Source organism: Bidens hawaiensis, unplaced genomic scaffold (genome assembly GCF_021521415.1).
Source record: "Bidens hawaiensis isolate Kalapana, Puna unplaced genomic scaffold, B.hawaiensis_p1.1 tig00001685_1, whole genome shotgun sequence".
NCBI classification, from domain to species: Eukaryota; Viridiplantae; Streptophyta; class Magnoliopsida; order Asterales; family Asteraceae; genus Bidens; species Bidens hawaiensis.
Window position 1 is genome coordinate 3,150,201 of NW_027491095.1, and position 22,078 is coordinate 3,172,278.

General features: G+C 34.4%; 1 pseudogene across 1 annotated transcript; it reads left to right on the top strand.

Annotated features, from left to right (window-relative positions):
* The first annotated feature begins 4,628 nt into the window (after positions 1 to 4,628).
* LOC143592428 (uncharacterized) lies at positions 4,629 to 13,794 on the top strand (annotated as a pseudogene). The gene is made up of 12 exons (XR_013145927.1): positions 4,629 to 5,341; positions 5,422 to 5,686; positions 5,922 to 6,107; positions 7,407 to 7,541; positions 7,652 to 7,930; positions 8,112 to 8,978; positions 9,009 to 9,947; positions 10,581 to 10,765; positions 10,850 to 11,005; positions 12,046 to 12,277; positions 12,389 to 12,684; positions 13,344 to 13,794. The product of XR_013145927.1 is annotated as an uncharacterized LOC143592428 (transcript).
* The last annotated feature ends 8,284 nt before the right edge of the window (positions 13,795 to 22,078 follow it).

Genomic DNA, 22,078 nt, shown 5'->3' on the forward strand with positions numbered 1-22,078 from the left:
GTTCATTACATAATAATAATACAATAAAATAATAAAAAAGACACCGCCAATGACCACGAAAAGCTAACGAACCATTCAACAATGTTTTAGTAAGTCTAACCGAAGCATGTAATCGGATTCTATATTTTTTTTATGTATATCCGTTCCTTTATCAACATTTACAAACTAACAAATTAAAACTAAAATTTAATAATAAATAACTTAACAATTAACAACATCAAGAACAATTATAGTGTATAATTGATATAAGAAGTTCAAAAAAAACCGTTGGTATGCAGAGTTGAACCCATGTTTGCATTTCTGACATGTTTGCATTTACACACTTCCTGCAAATTTCATCAACCTACGAACACACTTAAGAAAATAATGTCATTAGATTATAAATCATATAAACCGACCTTTCATCAAAGCGAGTTAGATAATATCATATATGTTTTTGCACATGCATTATTTCCAGTGGGTTCACTATTCGGTTGTTCGGGTCGATTCGAAGGTTCGGGTTATTTCAACGGTTCTAGTTAGTTAAGGTTTATAGCATAATAAAAATACAACATAATAACAAAAATTATATATATCCGGATTAAAATCAAAACACCAAATAAACCAATATTTTTTAACAAATTTCAGGTAACGAAACTCAACATAATCATTCATTCATCCATTCTTTCATCCTATTTTAAGCAAATAAACAAAATATTCGAATCAAAGTTAACCACTTAAATATTGTGAAGTTAATATAAAAAAAACATGCTTAAAGAGGGATTCAAACCCAGCTTCACATGTTGGGAACACAAGATGTTTACCACTAAGCCAAGGATCCAATTTTTGTGTGGTTCATTCAGAAAATATATGTCGGTTAACTTTCATATTTTATATATAATCCAAAACTCAGTGGCTTCTTGTGAACCCACACCATCATATATAGATCCCCCATGTTGCTCACCCATAGTCGTATTGCAACACTAGAGGTGGACAATACCCGTTAATGACATCAATACAAAATCATGATCGTCGTTCACCTGTGCTGATATTTGACACAAATACTAACGATTAGTTTGTGTGCGCGCTCCTGTGAAACTGATTGACATTCTCCCATGTTTTTTTTGTTGATTAAATTTTTTGTTATTATTCTTGTTTTGAAAGTTAAACCACCAAGCACCAGTGGTCAAGTGGTAGAATAGTATTCTGCCACGGTACAGACCCGGGTTCGATTCCCGGCTGGTGCATTTGTTGCAGTGAAGAAAATGAGCTTAGTGTAATGTTGGGTCATTACAGCAGTTCTATCCATGGAATTAATAATCAAATTTGAGCAATGTCTTTTTTTGATATAGGTGTTTTCGTTTCTGAGCAAAGTTCTCTTTTTTTGAAGATGTTTTCGTTATCATGATTTGTCTTGTGCATATGGACTGTGGTTATCAATTTGCAATTTCAGAAAATTATTACACTAAAAATAATGCTGTTAGATTCAACCCGTGTATGTGTTAGGATTAAACTCACACACGAAACCGAACACACACACGAAAGCAATAAACGAACACGAGGATTTAACGTGGTTCGGTCTAAACTGACCTACGTCCACGGGTGGCAACTAGGTATATCTTTATTGAGTGACAAATATTACAAGTACATAATGTTGTTTATATAGAGACTGAACTAGGGTTAGTAAATTATTATGCAAGAAATCTAAACCGGGCCGGGCTTGGGCCCGACCGCCCACACCCGTCTCCTCTTTTGACTTCATATAATAAACCGGGCCAACAAGGCCTAAGAACCCAACAGTATGCACGTCTTTATGGTGTTCGACTTCAAGTGTCTGATTCAATGTTCGGACTCATATCGTGTAAGTTTTTTGGAAGCATGTCAGAACCAACCCACCAACTCACAACACGACCTGTACACTCCTGTTACGCATCCTGTTCGATGAAATGTCTGAATGACCTATACTTGTGTTTTACCAAATGCATCGCACTGCAATATCACTATATTATATGTTGCAGCATGACACTATGAAAATGATGCATGGTTTCCAAGCTGAAGCTTAAAAGACCACTTAAATAACTCATAATAATCATCACTCAAAGAGCATACAATATTTATCACGGGGGCTTGAAAAGAGTTATGAACTCGGACCCGGAAAGGTAAAATATCGATTATTTTGAAGTTTCATTTTTAAATCATATAAAAGAGTCTTTACTGTTGTCGAGAGATGGTCCCATTTGTAAATCATATAAACAGACCTTTCATCAAAGCGAGTTAGATAATATCATAAATGTTACATCCAACAAGTAAATATACAATCTTTCGTGAAATGTAACATTTGGCATCTAATCCATCTTACACGTGAGTTAATTACTTAAGCTCACAAAGCTTTTATGAAGTAAGCTTACATGAGTTTACTAGATCATATTGTTCACATAAATAAAATACTTAATAAAATGAACACTTTATCTCATATAATAACCATTTGAAAAATGAACACTTACACTTGTAACGGGTTAAACGATCTACACCCGTCCGCTCTATTGAAGTCACAATAATTCAAAATACAATCCCCGTATCCACTATATAAGGTTATAATAATCAAATCATTCTTTAGAGGCCCGTAACCGCTTTATAAATTTAAACTAATGAAAACATACTAATAAATCAAGTATAACTTACATTAGTCTTTAGATGCTCCATACTTTTGTTCTCCATTTTGACCCGTTGCCTTGTAAGCTTTAACACACCTAGCTTAATTACAAGCCAGTATACCACAATTAGGATGCATAATGTATAATCATTTCATCTCAATATTTGTATCCCATTATGATAATCAACACCCTCATTGTTCATCAATCAAAAATCAAAACAATATGTTGTTTACTAATCTATCTGTTTGACCCGTTAGTGCATATACTCGCATATCTCATTTGCAAGTATTATAAACAATTTGAACAAACTATAATAGATGAGCATAACAATTTAAAACCAAAACTTCATGCTTAGTTCAAGTGTAACAGTAATTTATGTTCAACAACTTTAAATATAATATTACTTTTGTGCAGCTGTTGTAATAGCTTTATTTGGCCTACTTAACGATCACATTTTTCTATGTTCTAAAATTCTTGAGAAACTAGAATTTTGGGATTTCTTATCGACTCGCCTTAGGTTTGACTCTCAGTCACTGTTGCTTTTATTTCAAGCTCGGGTTTGGCTTGTTTATTATTAATCAATATATGATTTTAATTATTTTTATATATTATGAGAAAAACCATAAACAAGCCTAAGCTCGACTCAAGCTCGTGTAGTACCTTAAACGAGTCAAAACTCGGATTAAGTTCGACTGTATAGTGTAAAACTAATACATAGAAGTCCTATAAAGGTCGAATTTAAAGATACACAAGGCCCGTTAAAATTAGACGAGCCTAAACAAACTTTCCATAAACTGCTTGATAACTCGCAGGATCAACTCGTTGCACCCCTATTTGCCTGTTGTTTTTATTTGACACTATGTTAATTTAGTTGGATTGATGATTTTAATTTTAATTTTATATAATAAGCATAATAAATTAATAATTTCAAAGTTTTACTGTGGGCTAGATTGGGGTTGCGTTGTGTCGTAGGGGTGTTAATCGGGTCAACCCGATCGGGTTTCGGGTTAATCGGGTTTTAAAAAAAATTAAAACTAACCCGTAACCCGGCCCTATTTAAGATTCGGGTTTGTCGGGTTCGGGTTAATCGGGTCGGATTTATCGGGTTACACTATATTTTGAGGTTAAATAACGAATATGAAAATGTCACTTATGAATTGTTTGGTTTCGAGCCGCTGGTGGTGTTTGAACCAAGGTTATATAAAGAAACAAAAAACAAATACTTGTATGTGATTGAAACAAAAAGAACAAACAAAATTAGATTCGAAATCCAAATTAGTGAATCACTTAAACTAAGTAAAAGATTTTTTTTTATTAAATTCTAGTCCTAGTTCATAACAACGGATGTTTTTCTAGCTGTGAAAAAAATTACGAGTTAAACATAAAGAATTGCATTCAACAACATATCAACAAAACACGATCAAAGGCAAGCATGCAATTACCAGTACTATCCAGATATTTACACTGTTTTTTAAAAGTTTGCTTGAAGTTTGTCTTTTAAAGGTTTTTTCTCTTTTTTTTTACTTAGTAATCATTAAATGGATTAAATGATTTGTTTGTTGTGTTTACAAATAAACTAGTAAGTAGCCACATTCGATTTTTAAAACTCTATGAGGTTATTCACCCTATCATATAAAGAAATGTAAAAGATATATGTGATTAAGTTGTTGAGTCTATCGGAAGTCAAAACTCGTGTGATTAATCAAACAAGATTATAATTAGAATGCTTGGTGGGTGGGCATTTGGTATTTGGTAAACTAGTTCTATACTTCTACTTATTCGGGTTAATCCGAAACCCGATTTTTTTTTCAAAAAGAAACCCGTACCCAGAGCCTATTAATAATTCAGGTTTGTCGGGTCAACCCGAATAACACTTTTGACCCTATTTAATCGGGTTTGGGTATTTTGGACACCCTTGTGTGCAGTGTAGGTTTGACTTTTGACTTTATCTGAGTCGGCGCTAGTGGCGTTGGTTCTTCTTCTTCGTGTCTCTGGTACGGTACGGACGAACATGAGAACTCAAATTCAAATTCAACACTCACAATGAATCTGAGGCTGTATAGCAGCAGTAATTCAGTGGCAGGCACACAACTACAATTACAACTACCACCAGCTCATCAATTAAACATCAGTTACAGTTTCCAACAACCAAAAAGAAGAAGAAGAAGAAGAAGAAGAAGAATACGCAATGGCTTCTTCTTCTCTCAAGGAGCCCTAGGTATCACCATCACCACTGCTCTCGCCAAATTCCATGTCAAATCCAATCGTCAAGTAATCGAAGAAGGCGAATGGACTCTGTTTACCTCTCCCACGCCGTTCAACACTTTTCTCAAGCTGCGATGCGCCTCTATTCTTTTGAATTATTATTCAAATTCAAATGCAGCAGCAGATGATGAGGCTGTTACCTCTGGACGAATCATTCAACATGTAGATGATGATGAGGGAAATCAACCACACATGTTATCATATCAGAGAATATGCGTGGAGACTGACGATGGCGGAGTAGTCTCCCTCGATTGGCCTGCCAATTTGGAGGACCTGACCTCCGAACACGGACTCGACACCACCGTTCTAATTGTCCCTGGGACCACAGATGGGAGTATGGATCACAATGTCAGGTCCTACGTTTCTCAATTCCTAGCTCGCGGCTGTTTCCCCATTGTCATCAATCCACGCGGCTGCGCACGTTCCCCCATCACCACGCCACGGTAATCCATCCTATTCTATTCTATTCATTGATTGCCGTAAGCTGATATGTTTGTTATATACGCAACGCAATGCAATGCAGGCTGTTCACTGCTGCTGACAGCGATGATATCCGCACGGCTGTACAGTTTATCAACAGGGCCAGACCGTGGACAACTTTCATGGCTGTTGGCTTTGGTTATGGTGCAAATATGTTGACAAAGTATATAGCACAAGTTGGAGAGGAAACACCTCTTACAGCCGCCATATGCCTAGACAATCCTTTTGATTTACAACGGGCTTCTTCTCATCCTTACATGGATCGTGATCTTACAAGCGGCTTAATTGATATGCTGCAGTCCAACAAGGTAATTGTAAACTTACTCACATGACTAAATTATAAGAGACAATTGTTTTTCACAAAGTAAGTAAAGTATAGGAATGTGCCCATGGAAGCGTAAGACCTAGCATTAGTTAATTTATTTTGGTCAAATAGTTTATTAGGTGATCAAAAGGACTTTTAACTTTCTGAAGCTTTACGAAAGATTTTCATCAGATTTAAAAAATTATCTGCTTTTGAATAACGTATGTTATTGCTTGAAGGAACTATTTCTGGGTCGATCTAAAGGGTTTGATGTCGAAAAGGCTTTACAAGCTAAGTCACTTAAAGATTTTGAGGAAGCAATATCTATGGTTTCATATGGATTTGATTCAATTGAAGAATTTTATGCCAGCTCCGGTACAACTGATGTGGTTGGCAATGTAAAGATTCCACTTCTCTTTATTCAGGTAATAAAATATGCTATCATAGCCTTTTGAGGTCTAGCTCAACCATTTTACTTGTGCACATAGTAATGAAAAGCGCAGCGTTTTGGCGCCCAGGCGCAATTTTAGGGCGAGTCGACCATACATCGACTTCTTTGACTAAAGTCGCAATTATAGGAGGAAAAACGGAAACTAAAATTTATAGGATTACCAAAATTATCTCTAATCTCTCTCTTAGTTCTTTATAATGAACGACATCTGGTTATTGGTATCACTAACAAAACACGATTACAAAGGCTACCAGAAGAAAAGACGTTAGGAATATCTATTTATTTTTTAATTTTTGTTTTCAATTAGGTTGCTAATTCTGTTAAGATTACGGAGATGTATGATGAAGATGCTTTGTTTTTTAACCTGCTTGTTAAAGTTATGAATTTAATTATGAGTCTGTTTTAAAGTTAAGAACTTGATTAATTGTTTTCATTGTTCTGATTGAAGTTGTAACAATGATACATGCTTTTTAATTTTTATAAACTGATGTAGATGCATGCTTTTAATTTGAGTGTTAAGCACCTCTTGATAAACTGTTAGTGGTTAATATGTGTGTTTTGCTACCTATTTCTGTTAGTGTTGATAAAAATTCTTATCAACACACATATGACACCGAGGTTTAATGATAAAGTGTAGATACATGCTTTTGAAATGTTTTGGCATTTGAATAAAGTGTTGAGAATTTTTTTTATTCAAGTGCGCCTTTTTTTTCTCTGCCCACGTTTTTTTTGCGCCTAGCACCAAGAAGATGCATGCGCGCCTTAAGTGCGCCTATCGCATTTAATAACTATGCTTGTGCATGTTTCTTTTCTGCATGCTAATGTTTCACAAGTTCACAAAACATTTGTGTAAGTGAGGCAATATGTATGCTTTGTCTAGGGGAAAGACTCTTATACCACAGTCATGGTTTCATCCTTTATATTATGTCTTTTTAATGGTTGCTTTTGAAAAGCATAGAAATTGATTCTACCTGATATATGCATTTAAGCTGCTGTTGATTTCCAAACTTATTTGGAAAGCACAAGGGAAAAAGCCTAGTCGTAGTATTATTGAACTTAGTGTGTAAATTTGGCATGTACCTTTTGCAACTATGTTTCGGAAGTGTGGAATGTTTCCTATCTTAGCATGTGAGACCCAAGCTGGTCATGCTTTGGTTTAAGATATTTTTTTTAAAGATATACATCACTATTGAACAACCCATGGACCTGCTATCATTCTATGGTAAGTGTGTAATAGAATTTGACAGCTTCGTATTCTAATGGTGTGTGACAGAACAATGCAGTGCCTTTTTCCATCCCACACGACTTAATATCAGAAAATCAATTTACAAGCCTGCTTATCTGCACTTTCCAATCAGATGACCAACGTATTACTAATGTATCATGGTGTCGACAACTTGTTGTTGAGGTAGTTACTAATAGACAATTGTACTTCCTTTTAGCTTCCAATGTGAGAAGTACTCAAATATACTCTGTTAGGTTAGTACAACTATGAGTAATATTTAATCTTACATGCAGTGGCTTACAGCTGTCGAGCTAGGACTTTTGAAGGGCCGACATCCTCTTTTGGAGGACAGTGATGTAACCATTAGTCCTTTAAAACAGATATCTCATGCAAGTAGCAGAAACAGTAATCTCCTAAACTTTTACCAGTCGGGTGGCAGCACTTCATATCCTAGGAATAAGATGCTGAAAAAAGTGATGAATACGTTAATTCAAGTTCTTTTCTTGAGTTACAAACAACTAAAGCCAGAGACAACAATGCAACCAATGGAACGACAACGCAAACAAACCTTGTAGATTTACAGGAAGGAGATGTGGATAGTGAAAGAGGAAAGGTGCTACATGCTACAGAAGTCGTGATGAAATTGCTTGACATGACGATGCCCGAAGCTCTATCAGAAGAACAGAAACTTAAGGTAATGCATTTGAGGATATTAATAAAATGGGTGTGAAACTAATATGGCTTTTTGGTTAGGTACTGACTGCAGTTAGTCAAGGAGAGACCCTAGTGAGTGCTTTGCAAGATGCTGTGCCTGAAGATGTTCGTGGAAAGCTCACCAGCACCGTTACTACAATCCTGGAAAACCAAAAGAAAAACTTAAATGGTACACCAGCAGCATTAAACACAAAGATAGAAGAAAGACCCGTAAATGTAGAAAAAGAGAAAAATACTTCGGATCTTAATACTAATTTGACAGAAGAAAATTCTAATAATCATCCTTGTACCAAGAATGAACCCACCCAAGCTCATACTTTTGTGGATGGTAGTAGGTTGCAATCAACAAGTCATCAAGGTGATGAAATTTCCAATCTCGGGGCCACCAGCAACCATGATCAACTGGGAAGTGATGATTTCTCCAAAGAAAAAGTTGTTGAACCTCACGACTCTGATTCAAGTGTTATGCTTCCTGACGCTCCTAGAAAGATGGAAAGGTCTGAGGAACATAACAGTGATCATGCCAACTTGGGCCTTGAAGGTGGGACAAATGTGGAGAAGGATAATCAACACAAGGACGCATTAGAACGTTCTACTGATATATCAAACCCCCCAAGGACTGAAAAAACTTCTAATGAGATGGCAGGTGAAAATCAGAAAACGGGAGAATCAAGTGCACAACCTAATTCTCCATCTTTTAGTGTTTCCCAGGCATTGGATGCACTAACAGGGATGGATGATTCTACCCAAGTAGCAGTTAACAACGTTTTTAGTGTAATTGAAGATGTAATTACTCAGTTGGAAGGGAACAAAGCAGTCGATGATAACAACACATCTACAATCTCTAAGAGCGAACAAAAAGGAGGTGATGGAAAAAGTAGTATGTCATCTGAGCTTAAAGAAGTGGTATGTCGATGATTCTACACCAAAAATCATCACCAAACCATGTCAATTTCCATTGAGAAAAAAGATGAAGCTTATAAGAATCCTGAAGACATCCCGAACTCCATAACCAAACTTCCATATAGGAACTCTTTTTACGATCAGTACGTCCAAAGTCATCTTTATTCAAAGATGAAAGATGATAAGTTGCTTCAGTCGGATGCTTTATATCTTGACTATGTTCTAGAAGAAGGTCAATGGAAGCTCTTAGAGCAATCAGCAGATGGTACAAATTATGCTGATGATTTCCCATCTGATGTTGAGGTTGAATGTAACAGCGACATCGTCGAACCAACTTATGTAATATTAGATGCTGAAGGTGATTGTCACCCAACTAAAGAAAAACTTGAAATTGGCGATGTTGCATCAGTACAGGTCTTTCAGTTTGTCAAAAAGAACATATTAAAATCTTTAGAAGTTGAATTTTTCCGAAGAATACAAACAACAAACATGGCAGTCATGCTGAAAAAAGAACTAGAGGATGTTGCAAATGCCATTTCATTGGCTGTAGTACATGACAAACGCCATGTAGTATCATGGGATGGTGAGAAATTGGTTGGGCTTGGTAATCTGCAGGATCAACATATACTAGACACCATCTTTTCAGCTGTTCAAAGCACTAGATACATGAAAGAAGTGATTCCAGTTGGCATTGTTGTAGGCTCTATCCTAGCTTCTCTGAGAAAAATTGACATTATAGATGCAACATATTCTATACAAAATACTGAAGCCGTAACCAATCAAATTAGTGATTCTCAGGTAGGATATCATCTACAAGCAGATAGGATGGCTGTTAATGAAGTAAACCAGAACGACAACTTGTACAATGAAGATGGAGAGGATACTGTGTCAAGCAGTCTTAGTGGTGACACTGTCATGGCTGGAGCAATTACTGCCGCCTTAGGAGCATCTGCTTTATTGGTTCGTCAACAAGTAAGGGTTCACTTTCTGTTAAACTTTAATGTGACCTAACTGATCATTCTTTTCCAAATTGCATATGTGCATTTTCGTTTAACGTGAACTTGGCTACATATTCATATTATTCAGAACCGGGGCAGATGAGTGTAAATGGGTTGAATGCAAACAAAAATTGTGAAATTGAACAAGTGAGAAGGTGTGGGGGTAAAATTGAACTTTACTATGAATTCTTGCTAGTATTTATGTAACATGCTCTACTTAAACCTCATTTACATGCAACAAAATAGGTGTTTACTCTCTAACAAATCGCATCTCCCTAATTGTATCATGTGTGGTATAAATGTATAATCCATGATACCAGAAACTATTCTTTAAAGTTTAAACAATTACCTTCTATCACAATCTTTTTATGGCATGCTTGTCTTGCCATCTTGGCCTTTATAATCTCCTAGGATATTTTTTTTAGCTCAATATTAGTTTTATTGGAGTGATTTCTTTACTGTTTCATTGTGATTGTGCTATATATGAACAAAATCATCAATTCAGGTTATTGATTTTTTTATCAAATTGTATTTCAACAAATGATTGAATGATTGTGTATGCAATTAATTTCATTGATGCTGAACAATGATTATATTTTGTATGAAGAATTCATATAGTGATGGACTTGAAAGTTCCTCTATGTCAAAAGAGACTCGTGAGGAGTCTGAAAAGGTTGAGGAGGAAATGCTCAAAAGTGGTGATAGTATAGTCACAAGTCTTGCTGAGAAAGCCATGCTAGTTGCTGCTCCTGTAGTGCCTACCAAGGAAGATGGTGCAGTGGATCAAGAGAGGTTTTCATATGTAACTTTGCGCATAAACATATTTTAGTATGTGTGTACTGTGTAGCTTAACATTTCCCTTGTGTGGCTGGCTAGGCTGGTTGCATTGCTGGCAGATTTGGGGCAAAAAGGTGGGATTTTGAAGTTGGTGGGTAAAGTTGCTTTACTTTGGGGTGGAATGCGTGGTGCGATGAGTTTGACTGGAAAGCTCATCTCCTTTCTTCGCCTTGCTGACCGACCCCTGTTTCAGAGGTATATACATGGGTATTCTATTACTTTCTATTTAGATGCTAGTGAAAATGTGCATCAATGGGTGTAAGTCAAGATGATACTGTGCGTCCTTAGATTTAGGATTTCACCTCACTGTACATGCAAACTTGTGTTTTATAATTCGAACTGAATCATCCATGCTTTGGTACTTTGGTAAGGTAGAATTGAGACAAAAGTAGAATTGGTTGGTCTAGAAACAATTTGTTAGAATGTGATTGGTTTTATGTTAAAGATAAAAATAAACGGCCATAAATGGAAGCCTTTGATAGGTAACCGTCTTTCCGAATGACCTACTTTTGAGATGTAGGCCGCTCTCCATTTGTGGCTCAGATAATTGCATGTAAATTCAAGCATAATACTCTCCTCATCCCTAACCTTCGTTTGTAGACCTTCATTCATAGTGAAGGGAATAACATTAATACTAAAACAATATCATTATGTATGTCAAAAAAAGAAAATCAGATTTTTTGGAGCCAGTGGTCTCGGTCTCGGTGGTAGCAATCTCCTTGGATAGAGGAAAGGTTTGCTCTCATCGCACCCTCCCCAGACCAGGTGCTTAATTGATATGAGTGGATTTTAGTGGCTACGCCTACGCTTGACTGGTTGTTACCAAAATAATACAGCCATTGCCTTAATTAAGGCCTACCACAATTCCTGCTGCATATTTCACAGGCAATCCCAGTTTCTTATTCTTATGGATACCAACATCCACCCACAAACCTAGGGTAATTAATAACAAACCACTTTATGACGTTGTCTCTAATAATTAAGTGTATGGTGCTTCTCCAACTTTATCAAGATATTAGTTTGTATTAAGCTAATCAGCTGGAACATAGCAATGAATACATATGTCAAATAGTAATTAATATTAAGTCAGATTTAATTTTATAGATATGGAGCACTGAGTACATACGCAATCATGCTGCTCTGCTCTATTGTGTGTTTATTATTTTATTTTAGGATATAGATATTTCTGTTTGTGATCGGTATCAATCTGCTTACCATCCTTTTATTCTGCGTAGGATTTTAGGGTTTGCATGTATGGTGCTTGTACTGTGGACGCCAGTTGTGGTCCCTTTGCTTCCAACACTTTTACAGAACTGGGCAGCACATAAGTCCTCAAGATATGCGGAACTTGCTTGCATAATTGGTCTTTATGGTTCTATAATGATACTGGTGCTATGGGGCAAAAGGATTAGAGGCTATGAAGATCCACTTGAGAGATATGGACTTGAGTTGACTTCAGCAAGACAGGTATTATTATTATTATTGTATAATTTGAACATGTTTTGATGGACCCAACACTCTATTGCTACTTAGTTGAATTGAATTGGATGGAAGAGCTAATGTTATGTTGACTTGCAGATCCAAAACTTTGTATACGGTTTGATTGGAGGGGTGATGCTTGTTTTGTTGATACAATGTTCAAATGTGTTACTTGGTTTTGTGTGTGTATCATGGCCCAGCATTCCATCTTCTAGAGATGCTGTAACCTTGCTCAAGCTGTTTGGGAAAGTGATTAGATTTGTTGGTCAAGGGCTTGCTGTTGCTCTGGTTGAAGAATTGCTCTTCAGGTCATGGTTGTCTGAAGAAATCGCATTTGATCTTGGATACAATCAAGGAATAATCCTTTCTGGGCTTGCATTTTCGTTATCTCAGTGGTAAGCACTCCTTTGGATATATATATATATATATATATATATATATATATATATAGGGTAAGGATCCTAAGAGAACCATTTGCAAATTGAGAACTTTGAGAACCATTTTGGACCACTAAAAACACCTTTGAAAAAAATATTTAAAAAATCATAAAACAAAAAATAACAAAAATTTTAAAAAAGTAGAAAAAACCAAAATTCTTATATTTCATTCCGTTTTCATTAAAAAAATAAAAAAAAGCGTCGTATTATACACATATGTATAATTTTATTTAATCTTTAGTTACGTAATATACACATATGTACAGTGTCATTTATCTTAAATTATACACATGTGTATAAAAAAATCATGTAAATGTACATATATGTATATATTATACATATGTGTATATAATTTGGCTAAACCGAGTTTTTTTTTATGAAACCAGGATGTTAAAATAAGAATTTTGGTTTTTTTTACTTTTTTCATTTTTGTGTTTTTTTTTTATTTTATGATTTTTTCTATTTTTTGGTTTTTTGTGGTCCAAAATGGTTCTCAATTTTAAAAAAGTTCTCTCATGATCCTGATCCTATATATATATATATATATATATATATATATATATATATATATATATATTATATAAGTTTTATGATGGTTGCTATGTTTTTGATGGTAGGTCACTAAAGGCAATGCCATGAATTTGGCTATTATCAGTGGGGCTGGCAGGTGTTAGGCAGCGATGCCAAGGCAGGCTCTCCCTTCCCGTTGGTCTGCGTGCAGGGATTATGGCTTCTAGTTTCATCTTAAAAGAAGGCGGGTTTTTGATTTATAATACCACAACTTATCCTTTATGGATAAGTGGTGTTGACCCTTTCCAGCCTTTTAACGGCATAGTGGGCCTTGCTGTGGCTTTCTTATGGGCAGCCATTCTCTATCCAACAAGTCCTCAGAATGCGCACCACCATCAAGTGATGCACAAACCAAACAAGTAATGCACATACATACATACATACATACATACATTTAGATACATATACAATTTTCTTAGTTTGGACCTGCAGTATACGTAGATGGTAAGGCAAAATACTGTATTTGGTTACATGTTGATGCAGTAAGTATATGACTATTTTTTTTTCATATACTGTAGTATCTTTTAATACATGTTGATGCAGTAAGTATATGACTATTTTTTTCATATACTGTAGTATCTTTTATTACAACATAATTAGTTCATATTGCAGACAGTGCTTTAAAAATACTGTTTGACCCTCTAGAGGTATGTTGGTCAAATTTATGTTTTCCTTTTGTTTTTATTTTAAGTATTTATTTCATAGATTATATGAAGTTTGTTTTCTGGTTTGATATATTATCTGATAGTTTGTCATAGTTTTATATTATTATTGTTATATGTAAAAAGTGCTTATTTGCAATTTTCTCTGTTAAAAAAACCCAAATCCCAAAGTTCTTTTTAATTGCCGATGATGATAATAATAAAGTTGAGAGTAGTTACATAATTGGAAGATTAAACTACTGTTCCTGTCTTGCGCAAACCAGTTAATTACTATCCAAAGTTCTTTTTCCTACAGAGTTAATTAAGACTAATTTAGACAACAAGATGCGAGGCAACGAATGCTACAATTACTAACTATTAGTAAAAAAAAAGTAACTGATGTGCAATTACCGGTTAAAAAATTAAATGAACTAAGAATGTAATTCGAGTATTGAGGGTAGTTCCAAGAAAAAAAATTGTCTGTCATGATTATAAAAGTTATAAATGAGACAATTTATCAAATCAGTTAATTATCAATATAATTAAATATTTAATATCTTAGCTAAAACTCTTATATTTATACAAATAATATTGTCTTTAAGCTAAAGAGCCTATTAAAGCTCATAACATGTGAAGCTTGAGCTCATTTATCAAATGAATTTTAATATAGACTTGAGTTCGATTAAGCTCAACTCTTTTTTGAGTGTTTAGCGATTCTATCTTGAGTAGCTCGTGAGTGGCTCGGGTTGTTTACACTCGAAGGGTAAAGTTGTTCGGTTAACGATTCAATTTAGATCAAATGCATTGGCTATTGTAAATAGGTTGAGATAATTGATGCGTACGATTTTTTATATATTTAATAAACTACTGAGAGAGAGACAATACTTATGTCTTTGTCTTCTTAATATTACTTTAAATTTTCATGTAACTGAGTATTTTGGACCAAGGTATAGGTTATTACTGCAACTTAAATAAAATAAACTTAAAATTAGTGTTTACATCGATATTCAATATAGAAAAAAAGGACAACAAATTGCATCAACCCGCTTTGAATTTATTATTCGTTCAATCTAAAATCTATTATTTACCTTACTATACTAATTTCAACATATCACCAAATAGTTTTTCACTTCTCAACATACAGAAGCATAACAGATAAATATTATCTACACTTTTCATAGAAACATCCAAACGATTTACAATGAAGTGGCAGGTAAGCGGGCAACAAGCTGCGCCGCAACCCCCTTTTGGATAGCAAACCCAATCCGATTAAAAACAAAGTTTTGATTCTTATGGGCTGATACGTTACTATACACAACTTTCGGAACCCTATTCAAAAGGTCCATGGCATCCGGAGCTAAGAAACCAAAAGTGTCAAAGGCGAAGGAGATAAACACGTGTTGATTCTCCAAACAAGCTCTCTCGTGTTTAGCAACCTTGCCCGATGCCGCCTTCAATGCTGTCTGGCCTGCTACAAATCCAGTGTCCCTAATCCCAACAAGAGGGGACACTCCTGTGAGGTCGACACAAGCGTGCTTTCCCCCTGCCCACCCAAAAACAAGTATATCGGTCGGTCGTAATGTAGATCTTCCTTCTTGAGGATCCGTAAGAAAGTTTACGGGGCTTCCTTTTTAGCCGAAATTCCGGCTCGTTTAAGAACATCGCATAGAACATCCCTCACCAAATCATGCATGTACTTAAACCCATGCAACTCTTTGCAGTGAACCGCATGCTCGCCAAAAGAATCCAAACAAACCTTACGGCAAACCGGGCACGGCTCATCTACCGGAAACAAAGGGATCATTAACCGATACTTCAGGATGGCCCGGTACTCCAAAGCCGACATATGTTGGCTCAATCCTTCAATAGGGAGAACACTTAAGAAATCTTGAGCCCGAGGAGCCCGAAGACACTCAAACACCGCTTTCTGACGAGGGGATAAATCAAACTTCATTTCCAAACTCTTGATGATTCCACTATAAAGGGCACTCGCCAAAGCATGTTGGGCTTTAGGGGGGCGGTGTCTTTATTAGAGAAACCGCTAATGTCAAAATCGGGAAGTGAAATGTGCAACCGATCTATCGCACTCCCATAATCGGAGTCAAACCCATCAATACCACAACCTCGAAGAATGTGGTCTTGCAATTCCCAAGATTGCGCCCTCGAGGCCACAAACGCATAAGTAGAAACGTCTGAAGCTGAACATAAACCCAAACCTCCAAAACGAGTCGGAAGTGATGCCAACCTCCATTGAAAATCTCCAAAGAAGGGACCACCACAAACCACGATGTCCTCAATCGCCCCCCGAAGGCCATTGTCAAACACAGAAACTGCTTCCCCTACATACACAGGTTGGCATGTTCTGAGACCAAACAACTTTCCAACTCCCATACATGAGCGGAGTAAAAGGAGCTCGCATTGAGGGTCCCGCAAATGCGGGAGATAGCTCATCAACTCCACAGCTCGCGAAGCCCTTTTCATAGCAAGTTCACTGATGAACCTGGCATCCCGGCTAACGGCTCCCCCGAGGAGTTTCACACCTAGCACCGGTCTTCCAATCTCACAGGGAAACACCCTCTCCTGCACCTTAACCCCATTGCACGACGGCCAAAATACTTTGGTTAACTTTTCTAATTGAAATTATCATCATAAAACTGAAAAAAAACAATACAATAGTTGGTTAAATACTACAACCTATAATTCTATTAAATAAAAATCCTTATAATTGTGTTTTACTCGGTCCACGCTCACTTGAGAACAAGAGAGGATTATATAACAAGTTAACATATGTTTTAGAAAATAATTGAAATTGTAAGTTTGGTCTAGTAGCAGAAGCCACAAGGTGTAGATAATGGATGTGGGTGCTTTAAAGAACAAGGAAATCAATGAAAAGCAAACATAATACCCGCAGAGCAAACAACTCTCTCTCTCTCTCTCTCTCTCTCTCTCTCTCTCTCTCTCACACACACAATACATATATATATCGGATCAAATACGAAGTTGAAATTTGACTCGAAGTGTTCGATGTAACATGGACCCCCTTGATTAAGAAAAATCAATGAGTAAGAGAAAAACGACGACAACTCTGCAATTAGTTAGAAAATTAGGCGTGAAAGTCACAATTAAGTGACATTTTATCTAATTCTGTCATTTTTAAACCATATAATGTTTATATACTTCAATATTTTATATAAAGTTACTAAAAATCGAGCAATTATTCTTTTTAATTGAGTATGATGTGGGTTTTGGTTTTCTTGTGAGTTGGATAGTTTTCCGAATTGTGCATTCACTTTTGGATTAATGTATTTCGTGAGTACATAAATGTGATAATCGTATATGACATAAAGTGTTATATAAAAATAACATGTTCCTTTTACGAAAACTATAATTGTTAATTTGTTGTCTTAAAAACATGCTAGAAGAGGCTCTTTATATGAGGGTTCAACCATCATAATATATAGTTAGTGGTTTGCGGTTATAACTATATATTTGCAGTTACAACAGTTACATCGGTAGAAACCATCCATGAGAGTGTTAGTAAAAATTTCTATTAATGATAATTAAGCTTAGTGTCGAACCTACACACAAATGATGGATTGTGGTTGCCCACAATATAAAAAATTAGTGTTATTTATACTTGACAAATCCGACCCCCCCCCCCCCCAATGAAAAAGAATTCCTAGGCTTGCCATTGATTAAGTTACCACTTACGGATATTATCAGGTCATGTGTAGCTCTATTCATATGGATATTATGACCAGAACAACCTATCATGATTTGAAGTTAGTGTTCGTAATTTAGTGTAATCCACTATTTTACTATATCTGAATTCACAAAGACACATTCATAAACTAATCTAATATCTCATACCCATTGAACGACATAACCTAAAGGGCTAGTAATATATCTTCTATCTATATAGTAAATATTAGTGTTTGTAAACTTCCACTAGCCATTTGATTAGTCACCTTAACTTTAGCATACTGAGTTGGCTTTCACGTAAGCTGATTATATGTCGGTCAAGTTTTAAACCAAATATGATCTTGTAAAGGCAAATTTTCTAACATGATCATCAAAATCTAATAATCACATGTCAATTATTGAAAATTGATCTAACTAAATGGTTATTGATAATCCCGTCTACATAAACCAGTTATTATTATAAACGTTATATATGACACAACTTGCTTTTTCATCAAAGCAAAAACATGAAGCCACCAAACTGCGACACATGACTTGCCAGTTGGGGAGAGTGATATATGTTTATACACAATTACACAATTTATGTTTATAATTACACAACATATGCGTATAATTAATTATGCACATACATAATTACATATGTTATAAGTATAACACACGTCGTTTCTTAATATCCATTGTAGGGTATATCTTAAAAAAATAATAGTATATATATAAACTAGATTGAGGCCCGTGTATTACACGGGTAATTATTGAAAATTTTAAACTTTAACCATTAAGTGAATTATAGTCAACAAAATGATCGTATATTGTTAATACAATTACAATTTATATGAAAATTACAGAAATTACATAACTAAGATAACATAAATATGCTACAAATAAGTAGTCCCTCCTTCACATTAGAAGTGTCATGGTTTGAAAAACACAAAGTTTAAGGTAGATTGAATGATTGCCTTTCTTGCTTACTAAATGACAATAATGCCTTGGAAATTGGTTCAATCAATGTTGGTTATTAATGTTAATTGTGTGTGTTTAATGGTAAATTTGAAAATTCACTAATAAATTTTGAAAATTGACATTTTTAATGGGACAAACAAAAAAGAAACATTGACACTCTTAATAGAACTGATGGAGTAAAACTTTCCTTGTACACTACATTTGTGATTATATTGGTTGGTATACATTGTTTATCTAAAATCAAAATCTTTAGCTCATGTCTGCTTGTAACTCTTTAAATGGGTAACATATATGTCTGCTTATAACTCTTGATATAGCCATGTATAGTTGTTTGTGTGACAAATAAGGTTATTCAAATACATACCACGACCCTAGATAAATTATAATATATATCCATGAAAGTAAACAAAAAAATATTCATACACATAAAATAGCATAACTTTTGATCAATTAATATATATGATATCATTTGAGATCATTTGCTCATGTTTATAAAAAAACATTATTATCCCAAAAAATATATTACCTGAACTTTGATGATATAATCATCATTAGAATCTTTAGAATCTGAAATTGGTTGATCATGATAGATTATTTGTTGTTATTAATATTCTGCATATGACAAATTTTAATTAATTTTATATATTAAAATTAACAATTGTATAATCAATAAACATATAAAAACCCAAAATTTAAATATAACAAAATGATTTGTTTCATTTCATATGAATGGAAAATGACAAAAACATACTAACCTTAAATTCATGTTCAAATAACAGTAAATTTTTTTTTTTTAAATTGTGTATAGCTTTATTATTTTTAATATAAACTATAATAGACACTTTAATTATGTACTACCCAACAGGTAACACTAACATAACCTCAAAATCATTGTATTTGTCTAAAAATAAAATTACTAAGTAATATAATATTGAAATGATTTGAATGAATAACTGATGAAAACGATATTTTAGATTTCATATCCTAAATGATTTTTGAAAAGCGAAAATAGTGGAAATGGATTGAAACAAATTTTTTTGTTTAAAAATTTGAATGCTTTTAATTAAGTAATTTGTCTTATAAGGCATATTAATTTTAATATATTTGAATGTATAAAAAAATATAAATCAAGTAATAAAATATATGTTTTGGGGCATTTTTGTCTTGAGTTATTAAATAAAATATTGAAAACTAAATATTGATCTTCTTGTTACTTAACTTTTATACTGCACAAAAAATTCATATAAACAAATGATAGATGATCCATATAGTAAATCGTGATTCATATGGATTATAATTATAATATTCAACTTCAATGATTTAATACTAAACACCAAAATATATATATATAAAGTGTATTCTTCATGTTTGTGATATTTATATAAAATGGTTGGAGAAAATTAAGAAAATACACATTTTCCTGAGTTCAAATACATATGAGAAAAAATTAAATCCAAATTTGAACCAATCTTATATAATAAATTATGCATTGCTGCTCAAATCCCAGTTTAAAAACAAGTTATAGTTTACCTTGATTTTAATTACCTATGATTTTAAAATTTTATTCTAATAGGTCTGCAACTTCAATTTTGATATTTCCTTATTTTATTATTTTTCACCATTAATGTTAATGAATGAATCGAATGGGATTTACATTCAAGAAAAATATACTTTAAATCATATATTGAAATGACTTGAAATATAAAGATCAATATTAAAATGTTGAAAAAAAAGAGCTATAAGAGTGACAAGTGACAAAAATAAGTAGTTATTTATTAGAATAGATAGATTATTTACGTTTAAAAGTTCTTAGAATTGGATAGAAAAATCAACAATCGTAACTTGTCTAATTCTGTCCCTTCAACCATTTAAATCGTTACAATTTTGTCCATGTGACACCCGGCCAAGTTATCTCAACTATTGATACACACTGATCAAAGATAGAAATTTTTAACCAGGTATTGTATTTAATACAAGTTTGCCTTAAAAAAAGAGAATCAAGCTCATGCATAAGCAAGAAATTTTTTATATTGCTGTTTAAAATTTAATTTCATATAATCATAAGCGCTAACAAGATCAAAATACTTATTTTAGGAAATATACAGAACATGATTCAAGTTATTATTAAGCATGATATAGACACACATACTTTATAGGTGACCATAGTAAATGATTGTGATCAAATTCAACATTAAGTTTGATTTTCAATACAAACCCATTTTAAAATTAAATTCAAATATTTTTATTTTAACAGCCAACAAATACTCCAAATGAGCTATTGATAAAATTCACAACATCGGAATACACTAGTCTCTGAATCAGGGAAAACCCTCACCTAGGGCCGACACCTAGTAAACACTTGCCCGAAGGCATGACAAATTGACTACGGTAAGATAAGACTCGTTCAGTAGGATCGAACTAGTGATTGATGCCTACTCGACTAACCTCCCATCATCACCAGGTGCCGCATAAACTAAATGGTGGGGGCAAGAATCGAATCTGCGTTACAAGAAACACCATGTCTCTCCCTTACCACTCCACAACCAGCTGCGCTAACCATTCACTTTCAAAACTACCCGGTGTATTATGGGTGTATAACCGAACTACCTAACACACCCTACACACCCGATGTCACCAGCCTACATGGGCTTCACAAATCCGCTTTGGCATACCGAAATCCGAATCTAGCCTCTGCGTAATTTACCCAAATACCCTTTTATTTTATTTTTTATAGATCATATCAAAACAACCAAATTAAGATGTGCTTTCCCTATGTAGGAAAATGAATCAAACATAAAGCACAGTTTTATGGTTATGGCTTATGATTAGAGCTAGAGTATTTATGTCCTTACTATATTTGTGTGTGGTAAATGACGGTCAACAGTAAAATAGTAGCTCACTAGCCATGTGAAAGATATTACTATCAATGTCCTTTTTATAATTAATTATTATTATTATTATTATTTCCTATGTATGGTCATAGACAATTATGAATGAGGGGATACGATAACAGTCAGTGAGACTGAGTGTGGGCATACATTGCCTCAGCGTAAATTGTACTCTGGTTCCGAATACCACGCTGGCCCAAGTTCGAGTCACAAATAATCGTACAACTCATGTGAACATCAGGTCATTATAAATTATAAAATCATGAAAATTTTCTTATCTTATTTACATATCACTAACAAGCTGGTTTTTACCTATACATTAGTATACCGAACAGGGCTTCCCCAGGATGCTCTAAAAACTATTTCATGCTTCTCGTGTCTTGAAAACCAACATGTGTTTGTACACATTGCATATTATACTTTTGGTTTTCTCGCGACTGAAGCACCAGGGCTACTTAGCCAAGTCTAACGAGTCATGCATGGTAATGTTATGACTCCAAGATCTATCAACGTGGTTTTTCAAAAGACTTGGTTTTGCAATTCAAAATGGGCTAGAGCGCAGCTTATTGCTCGTTTACCTTTCATATGTAA